Genomic DNA, 11,072 nt, shown 5'->3' with positions numbered 1-11,072 from the left:
ACATACAAAAAAATAGATACATAATATATTTAAAACTGTATGTTTGATAAGACTCATTCAGATAAACTACTTTTACTAAATGTTTCTTTATCTTTCTTTCCCCCACTGACCAATTTTCTACCCATTTTTATTTGTTTCTAAAGTCTTTCAATTTCATAATCATCATGAGGGCATTCATGTATCCGTGAAGGGATTTATAATGAGTTGTTACTTACAAAATCAAACAGTGTAAAAATTTTCCACCTTTACAAGTTTTTTCTTTTCAACCAGTTGTGAGGAGTCTAAAAAACAAAGTAGAAACATTATAAATTTATGCGAACACCATCTCAGAGGACTGAAATTATCCACCTAGCAGATTTTCCCAGGACCAAAATATTCCACGAAGAGAAATAAGAATTGCTTAGAGATTGTTTGTTTTTGTAACTGGAAACCCTGAAATCTTGAGATGGTTTCCTTGGTGTAAACTGAAGAATTAAACCATAAAGAATGGTGGAAAAAAATCTCGAGGGCAATAATATATTTCATCGAAACTGTAAGGGACATTTTTCAAAACCTAATAGAGTAGATGGTAGTTCTTATGTAATACCGAATTGAAATGATCAAAGGTAGCTTTTGCTACACACAGATGATGCAATACATTAGGTCTCAGCATCCTTATTGTAATATAGCACTAGAGCAATACTCATTATAAAATAGAAAATCACACGCATGGACTGCATAAAGTGCAAGTGTGAATGTCTTCCATTCTATCCTCTTCCCTTTTAAAATAAATAAATAGGTTTTAATAGTTACAGTTTGCTACTTTAAACTTTTTTATTTGTGCTAAAAATTATTTTAGGCTTGCAAATTACTAAAAACAAATTAGTTTACAAAAACATAGGCTTTGCATTATCCTTAACTGGATTAAACTTTTCTCCTGCTTATAGGATTTGGTTAAAGAACAAATCTGGATGTTTCTTCACAAACATGAAATTCATGCAAGACCAACCAGAATGGACATATCAAATCTCTTTTAGAATGACTACTGTTCAGTAGATTTCAGGCCTATTTTCTGTTATAACATCCACAAACAGGTGATTCCATGCTTATATTATATGCCAATTAGCAAGTTCGGATGGAATATTATAAATACGGTTGTATATTAAACATTACTAGTCCCTGATAGCTAGTGAAAAATTCACCATCCCCTACCCTCCCCCTCATTTTTTTTTAAATAACAGAAAGCATTTCATTAATCCTCTACATAGTTGGGGGCCCTGGTGGCACAGTGGTTAAGAGCTTGGCTGCTAACCAAAAGGTTGGCAGTTCAAATCCACAATTGCTCCTTGGAAACTCTATGAGGTAGTTCTATTCTGCCCTACAGGGTTGGTGTGAGTCGGAATCGACTCAACGGCAATGGGTTTGGTTTGGTTTCATACATAGTTGTAGGGCAAGATTAAACATAACCACAGACAGGAGAACACCCAAGATATGTTTTTGGATGAATAATATAAGCCAATGGATTTCAAATATTTTTTGACCGCGATTCACAATAAATAAATATATTTTACATTTTGACCCAGAAAACAACAGAGAAACACATACACACAAGTTTTATGATACAATACTTACCTTAATACACGTCGTACACTCTCTCAGTTTCTATTCCATCTACTCTATTCTATTTTATTTAAAAGCACATTAAATTGACTTACAACTCGCTAATGGGTTATAATCCATAGTTTGAAAAACAATGATCTAAACAACAACCAAATTATGAAAATAATAATATCTAAGAAATAAGGCATAGATAAAGGTGAGCTTTGCAACTAATGAAAGCAAACATCACACTCAGAGAAAAGAAATCAATATTGGAATGGCTCTAAATGATTGTGTGCCTTTTCATGTAGTACTCATAGCACTGAGTACCACCCAGTCTCAAAAGAAGTGCTTGAGTAGCTTTCTCATCAGTCAAGGTGTTCTTGACTTCTGGGGGTAAATTACTAGTTTTACTCAGCACCGAACAACAACAAATTAGAGAGTTTTTCAGCTTATTCTTTACTCCGTCCATTTCCAAATGACATCAAAAACACATTTTCAATTTCCAAACTGTTCCAGGAGTATCCTGATTAAAAAGATGCTCAGCGAACTTCAGGATGGTTCACAGATGTTTTCAAACTATGACAGCATTACATAGACTGGATTTGAGAATATGAATGAGCCTAAGAAATGTTAAATATGTTAAATCATTTTAAACTTGAAACTGTAAAGTTTCCCTAAGGGAAAGGAATTTTAAAAACTCTTATTTGGTCAGGATTTGTGAATGTATTTTTATTCAAACTAATTCAATGAACAAGCAGTGATATCGTATATGTAACCATTATCTAGGAAAAAAACTCATTTACCTCCCTGTATTGCCCTATGTGACATCCTCAGATCTTTCCAACCCTGTCTCCTTCATTTAATAAGAATAAAAATAATAGCTAACATTTACTGACTGCTTGCTATTTATAAGGTACTGTTCTGAGCATCTAACCCGTACTAACTCATTGAATCCTCACAGTCACTCTCTGAGGATAAAGACAATGATTATTTACACTTTACAGATGAGGAAATTGGGATCCCTAGCAGTCCCTGGCAACCATTCACAGTTGCTAACCCCTAAGCCACTCCACTGCAGAAAGATCTGGTTAGTGAACTGCTCCCGTAAAGATTACAGCCTAAACAACCTAAATGCCCATCAACAGATGAATGGATAAACAAACTATGGTACATACACAATGGAATACTAACGCAATGATAAAGAGCAATGATGAATCTGTGAAACATCTCACAACATTGATGAATCTGGAGGGTATTATGCTGAGTAAAATAAGTTAATCACAAAAGGACAAATACTATGTAAGACCACTATTATAAAAACACACGAAAATGTTTCCACACAGAAAGAAACAATCTTTGATGGTTAGGAGGGAGGGGAAGGATGGTGAGGGAAAAGCATTAAATAGATAGCAGATAAGCAGTAGCTTTGGTGAAGGGTAAGACAGTACACAATACTGGGGAAAAGAGCAAAACTTGACCAGGGCAAAGTCGTGGAAGTTTCACAGACACATCCAAACACCCTGAGAGACTGAGCTCCTGGGCTGAGGGCTGGAGGCCATGGTCTTGGCGGACATTTAGCTCAAATGGCTTAAGATAGTCTATAAAGAAAACGTTCTACATCCAACTGTGGTGAGCAGCAACTGAGGTCTTAAAAGCCTGTAAGCACCATCTAACACACATCTACTGCTCCCATCCTGACTGGAACAGAGGAGAATGAAGAAGACCAGAGACACAAGGGAAAGATTAGTCCAAAGGACTAATGGACCACCATCATCACAACCTCCAATAGACTGAGCTCAGAACAACAAGATGGTGCTTGGTTACCACCATCGACTGCTCTGGCAGGGATCACAATAGAGGATCCCAGACAGAGTGGGAGAAGAATGTTAACAAAATTCAAAGACACACACACAAAATAAATAAAAAGACCAGGCTTGCTGGTCTGACAGAGACTGGAGAAACCTCAAGAGTATGCCCCCAGACACCCTTTTAACTCAGTACTGAAGTCATTCCCAAGGTTCACTGTTGAGCCAAAGCATTAGATAGGTCTTTAGGGCCAATAATAACACACATGAGGGATGTGCTTCATAGTTCAATCCTGTATACGAGACTAATGGGCACACCAACCCAAAGGCAAAGATGAGAAAGCAAGAAGGGACTAGATGAATGGTAACAGGGAACCTGGGGTAGAGAAGGGGAGAGTATTGACACACCGCAGGGTTGGTAACCAATGTCACAAAACAATTTGTGTATTAACTGTTAAATGAGAAACTAATTTGCTCTGTAAACTTTCACCTAAATCACAATAAAAAAAAGGTAAAAAAAAAATTACAGCCTAGGAAACCCTATCCTGTTCTATCCTGTTATACAGGGTTGCTATGAGTTGCCTGTAAGAAGATCAGTTAATACAACTATTATTCAAATTTACGTGTCAACCACTAATGCCAAAGATGAGGAAATTGAAGACTTTTGCCAACTTCTGCAGTCTGAAATTGATCAAACATGCAATTAAGATGTATTGATAATTACTGGTGATTGGAATGCAAAAGTTAGAAACGAAGAAAAAGAATTAGTAGTTGGAAAATGGCCTTGGTGATGGAAACGACGCCAGCGATCCCATAATAGAATTTTGCAAGACGAACGACTTTTCATTGCAAATACCTTTCTTCAACAACATAAATAGTGACAATAGACATGGACCTCACCGGATAGAAAACACAGGAATCAAATCAACTACATCTGTGGAAAAAGACTGGAAGAGCTCAACATCATCAACTAGACCAAGGCCAGGGCTGACTGCGGAACAGAGCCATCAATTGCTCATATGCAAATTAAAGTTGAAGCTGAAGAAAATTAAAACAAGTCCACACAAGCCTAAATTCGACCTTGAGTATATCCCACCTGAATCTGGAGACCATCTCAAGGATAGATTTGATGTACTGAACACTAATGACCAAAGACAAGATGAGTTGTGGGAAGATATCAAGGACATCATACGTGAAGAAAGCAGAAGGCTTTCTTTCAAAGACAGGAAAGAAAGAAAGGCCAAAATGGATGTCAGAAGAGACTCTGAAACTTGCTCTTGAATGCAGAGTAGCTAAAGCGAAGGGAAGAAATGATGAAGTAAAAGAGCAGAACAGAAGATTTCAAAGGGCAGTTTGAGAAGACAAAGTAAAATATTGTAATGATATGTGCAAAGACCTGGAGTTAGAAAACCAAAAGGGAAGAACATACTTGGCATTTCTCAAGCTGAAAGAACTGAAGAAAAAATTCAAGCCTTGAGTTGCAATTTTGAAGGATTCTATGGGCAAAATATTGAATGACGCAGGAAGCATCAAAAGCAGATGGAAGGAATACACAGAATCACTGTACCAAAAAGAACTGGTTGACAGTCACCTATTCCAGGAGGCAGCATATGATCAAGAATCTATGGTACAGAAGGAAGAAGTCCAGGCTGCACTGAAGGCATTGGTGAAAAACAAGCCTCTGGGAACTGACAGAATACCGACTGAGATGTTTCAACAAAGAGAAGCAGCGCTGGAGGTACTCACCAGTCTATGCTAGGAAATTTGGAACACAGCTACCTGGCCAACCAGCAGGAAGAGATCCATATTTGTGCCCATTCCAAAGAAAGGTGATAAAATAGACTGTGGAAATTATCGAACAATATCATTAATATCACACAGAAGTAAAATTTTGCTGAAGATCATTCAAAAGTGGTTGCAGCAGTATATCGACAGGGAACTTCCAAAAGTTCAAGCCAGACTCAGAAGAGGACATGGAATGAGCGATATCATTGCTGATGTCTGATGGATCTCGGCTGAAAATAGAGAATACCAGAAAGATGTTTACTTGTGTTTTATTGGCTATGCAAAGGCATTTGACTGTTTGGATCATAACAAATTATGAATAACACTGCAAGGAATGAGAATTCCAGGACACTTAATTATGCTCATGAGGAACTTGTACATAGACCAAGAGGCAGTTTTTCAAACAGAGCAAGGGATACTGCATGGTTTAAAATAAAAAAAGGTGTGTGTCAGTGTTGTGTTCTTTCACTGTATTTATTCAATCTGTATGCTGAGCAAATAATCTGAGAAGATGGATTATAAGAAGAATGTGGCATCAGGACTAGTGGAAGATTCATTAACAACCTGCGATATGCAGATGATACAACCTCGCTTGCTGAAAGCAAAGAGGACTTGGAGCACTTACTGATGACGATCAAAGGCTACCACCTTCAGTATGGATTACTTCTAAACATAAAGAAAACAAAAATCCACACAAATGGACCAATATGCAACGACATGATAAATGGAGAAAACGCTGAAGTTGTCAAGGATTTCATTTTACTTGGAGTCACAATCAATATCCATGGCAGCAGCAGTCAGGAAATCAAATGATGCACTGCATTGGGCAAATCTGTTGCAAAAGACCTCTTTAAAGTGTGAGAATGCAAAGATATCACTTTGAGTACTAAGGTGCGCCTGACCCAAGCCATGATATTTTCAATTGCCTCATATGCATGCGAAAGCTGGACAATGACTAAGGAAGACTGAAGAAGAATTGATACATTTGAATTATGGTATTGGCAAAGAATATTGAATATACCATAGTATGAGTCTGTCTTGGAAGAAATACAGCCAGAGTGCTCCTTGGAAGCAAAGATGGCAAAACTTGGTCTCACATACTTTGGACATGTTATCAGGAGGGACCAGTCCCTGGAGAATGACATTATACTTGGTAAAGTACAGGGTCAGTGAAAAAGAGGAAGACCCTTGGCGAGACGGATTGACACAGTGGCTGCACAACAGGCTCAAACATAACAATTGTGAGGAAGACGCAGGACAGGGCAGTGTTTCGTTCTGTTGTACACAGGGTCACTATGAGTCTGAACCGACTCTATGGGATGTGACAACCACAACAACATGATTCAGATCAACTTGTTGGCACACTACAACAACAAGCAGTCAAAAAGGACTCTGGAGTCAGAAACTTAGAAAACTAATCATGTCAGTTTTGCAGCAGATTCTGTCAATTCCAGTAACCAGGTTTTTGCTTTCTTCACTTGACCAAGTCACTTACAGGGACCAACTTACCTAAGTTTCTGCCTAGTATTCCCATTACCCCCTGAGACTTAAGTCTTGCCTTATCCAAGTGTTTCTTGGACTATAGACCTGCTCAGACACGAGTGCTGGAGATCCTCTCTTTACCCTCCAGATCCATTCTCCAGTCATCTCCATTCTGATCTCTAAGCCTGGAGGCTGACCTGTATGGGTCCCTTGCCCTCTTTTCAGCTGGATTCAACCAATGGGGTGTCCCAGTAGGAGATCAAAGGGAGGGAGAACTGTGAACTAGGAGCATTTATCCTCACTTTCTCCCTGTGGGGTCACCTCAGGCAGGCTCTCTCTCTTAAAAAAGAGTCACAGTCCCTCTCATGCCAACACTCTCTGTGTGACCCTCTCCCTTCTGATTGTAATAACCTCTCCCTTCTCTCATCTCATTGGGCCCAGGGGTGGTAACATTCCCATTCTTATTAGCCCTGGGTACAGCACTATCCTTTATGGTTGCCTTACCCAGCCCAAATCTCTTTAAATAGTCCGTTTAATAAAACCTTATCGAATTATCCTAACTTAAATGGACCATTTGTTTCCTGTCAGGACCCTGACTGATATAACATAGTGGGGTTCCTCATACCTCCTGACTGCCTGGGTTTGTATTTATTGTCAGCCAATAGATTCCTTCTGCCACCAGTACTTCCACCTGTTGTCTCCCTAATGGACATCTGATGTTGACAATGTGCCTTGATGCATACTATTTGTTTGCTAGAGTATTTCTGTTCTATTGGATAAGGCTGGTATTTCTGATTTCCACGTCTGACATTATCCATCCTACCACTCACCAAGCTTGCTTTCCAGTGGTGAAGGAATAGTTCAGGAAAAGAGGAAAACAATCTTATTTTTTGATCTTCTCTTAATGCATAAGCACTAAAATCTCCAGCACTGATAAATCTAGTGCCATTGGCTCCGCACATTTTAGCTTCATCATTGTACAAAGGCTCTGTTCTCTCCTGATCTCCCGATTTGGAAAGAGAACCAGAGGCTAAATGACTTAGCCTCTTTCTTATCTGTAATTAGACAGTCGAAGACAATCTTTACCTGCTCCACAAGGTTAGATCTTCCTCTAGAGTCTGTCAACACTCTGATTTCAGACTTTAGTCCTCTAGAACTGTGAGACAATAACCTTCTGTTGTTTTAAGCCACCAAGTTTGTGGTACTTTGTTTTGGCAGCCCTAGGAAATGAAAACCAAGTTAACCCTAAAGAAAAGTAGGAATCAATTAAATGTTCTATTTTAGGATGACTATAATTCATGTAAAAGGTCTTCTGTTTTTCATTTTTTGATTAATTTAGAACATTCTATTCATGTTGAAAGTTTAGAGCAAGATGAGATCATCATGCTTTTTGATTTATGTAAATGTATTCTATAACATTAATGTTTCAGATCAATTTTTTTTAGTTCACAACATATATTGAATCTGATCCCAGAATCAATGTCTATGCATAAAAATCAGGAGTGATACAACTTTCAAGTATTAATTTATCTTATGAATTCTAACATGAAAGGAAAAGATAATTTCTCTTTGAAATATCTAACTCATTATATTCTATATTAATATCATATGCTAATTAAATAACTGGCTACCATTTCCCAATGTCTATTAATTTTGTCCTTTTGTTCCCTTGAACAAGGGGATACTGCATGGTTTAAAGTCAGGAAAGATATGCGTCAGGGTTGTATTCTTTCACCATACCTATTCAATCTGTATGCTGAGCAAATAATCTAAGAAGCTGGACTATATGAAGAAGAACAGGGCATCAGGATTGGAGGAAGACTCATTAACAACCTGCATTACGTAGATGACACAACCTTGCTTACTGAAAGTGAAGAGGACTTGAAGCACTTACTGATGAAGATCAAAGACCACAGCCTTTAGTATGGATTACATGTCAACATAAAGAAAACAAAAATCCTCACAACTGGACCAATAAGCAGCATCATGATAAATGGAGAAAAGATTGAAGTTGTCAAGGATTTCATTTTACTTGGATCCACAATCAACACCCATGGAAGCAGCAGGCAAGAAATCAAAAGACGCATTACATTGGACAAATCTGCTGCAAAAGACCTCTTTAAAGTGTTGAAAAGTAAAGATGTCACCTTGAAGACTAAGGTGCACCTGACCCAAGCCATGGTATTTTCAATCGCATCATATGCATACAAAAGCTGGACAATGAGTAAGGAAGACCAAAGAAGAATTGACGCCTTTGAATTGTGGTGCTGGAGAAGAATATCGAATATACCACGGACTGCCAAAAGAACAAACAAACCTGTCTTGGAAGAAGTACAGCTAGAATGCTCCTTAGAAGCAAGGATGGTGAGACTACGTCCTACATACTTTGGACATGCTGTCAGGAGGGATTAGTCCCTGGAGAAGGACATCATGCTTGGTAAAGTCCAGGGTCAGCGAAAAAGAGGAAGACCATCCAACGAGATGGATTGATACAGTGGCTGCAACAATGGGCTCAAGCATAACAATGATTGTGAGCATGGCGCAGGACCGGGCAGTGTTTCGTTCTGTAGTACATAGGGTCACTATGAGTTGGAACCGACTGGACGGCACCTAACAAGAACAACATTAATTTTGTGCTTCTATACTCTCAAAAGAATCAGTCAACGTTCAACCATTTCAGGTGGTTGTGTATGATCAAGAACCAATGGTATCGAAGGAAGAAGTCCCAGCTGCACTGAAGGCATCAGCAAGATGCAAGTTTCCAGGAATCGATGGAATACCAATTGAGATGTTTCAACAAACAGATGTAGCTCTGAAAGTGCTCATGTGTCTATGCCAAGAAATTTGGAACACAGCTACCTGGCCAATTGACTGGAAGAGATCCATATTTATGCCCATTCCAAAGAGAAGTGATTCAACAGAATGTAGATATTATTGAATATCATTAATATCACATGCAAGTAAAATTTTGTTGAAGATCATTCAAAAGCGGTTGCAGCAGCACATCGACAGGGAACTGCCAACAATTTAAGCTGGATTCAGAAGAGGACGTGAAACAAAGGATATCATTGCTGATGTCAGATGGACCTTGGATGAAAGCAGAGAATACCATAAAGATGTTTACCTGTGTTTTATTGACTATGCAAAGGCATTCGACTGTGTGGATCATAACAAATTATGGATAACATTGTGAAGAACGAGAATTCCAGAACACTTAATTATGCTCATGAGGAACCTGTACATAGTCCTAGAGGCAGTCCTTTGAACAGAACAAGGGGATACTGAGTGGTTTAAAATCAGGAAAGATGTGCATCAGGGTTGTATTCTTTCACCATATTTATTCCACCTGTATGCTGAGCAAATAATCCAAGAAGCTGGACTATATGAAGAAGAACAGGGCGTCAGGACTGGAGGACGATTCATTAACCATCTGTGATATGCAGATGACAACCTTCCTTGCTGATAGTGAAGAGGATTTGAAGCACTTACTGATGAAGATCAAAGACCATAGCCATCAGTATGGATTACACCTCAACATAAAGAAAACAAAAATCGTCACAACTGGACCAATAAGCAACATCATGATAAATGGAGAAAAGATTGAAGTTGTCAAGGATTTCATTTTACTTGGATTCACAATCAATGCCCATGGAATGCACCAGTCAAGAAATCAAATGATGCATTGCATTGGGCAAATCTGCTGCAAAATACCTCTTTAAAAGTATTAAAAAGCAAAAACGTCACTTTAAATAATAAGGTGCACCTGACCCAAGCCTTGATATATGTTTTTTCTTTTTTAAAATTTTTTTTATTGTACTTTAGATGAAGGTTTACACAGAACAAATAGTTTCTCGTTAAACAGTCAGTACACATATTGTTTTATGTCATTGGTTAACAACCCCACGACATGTCAACACTCTCCCTTGTTGACCTTGGAGGACCTTTTTTTTTGGTGAAAATATACGTAGCCAAAGTGTACCATTTCAAAATTTTCTACATACACAATTCAGTGACATTGATTACATTCTTCCAGTTGTGCTGTTATTCTCACTATCCTTTTCCAAATTATTCCATCATAATTATCTTCAACTCACTGTCCCCTAGGCTTCCCATCAAACCTTTTGAGTTGCTGTTGTTAATTTGATTTCACATAGATAATTCTCCTTCTTTTGTACTTTAGATGAAGGTTTACAGAACAAATAGTTTCTCATTAATGTTAGTACACATATTGCCCTATGACAATGGTTAAGACCCCACAACATGTCAACACTGTCCCTTCTCAACCTTGGGTTCCCTATCACCAGCTTTCCTGAACCCTCCTGCCTCCTAGTCCTTGTCCCTGGACTGCTGTGCCTCATTAGTTCCGTTCTGTTTTATGGGGCTGTCCAATCCCCGGCTGAACGGTGGACCTCGGGAGTG

This window comes from Trichechus manatus, unplaced genomic scaffold, assembly GCF_000243295.1.
Source record: "Trichechus manatus latirostris isolate Lorelei unplaced genomic scaffold, TriManLat1.0 scaffold00172, whole genome shotgun sequence".
NCBI classification, from domain to species: Eukaryota; Metazoa; Chordata; class Mammalia; order Sirenia; family Trichechidae; genus Trichechus; species Trichechus manatus.
This window is presented reverse-complemented; position numbering follows the sequence as displayed.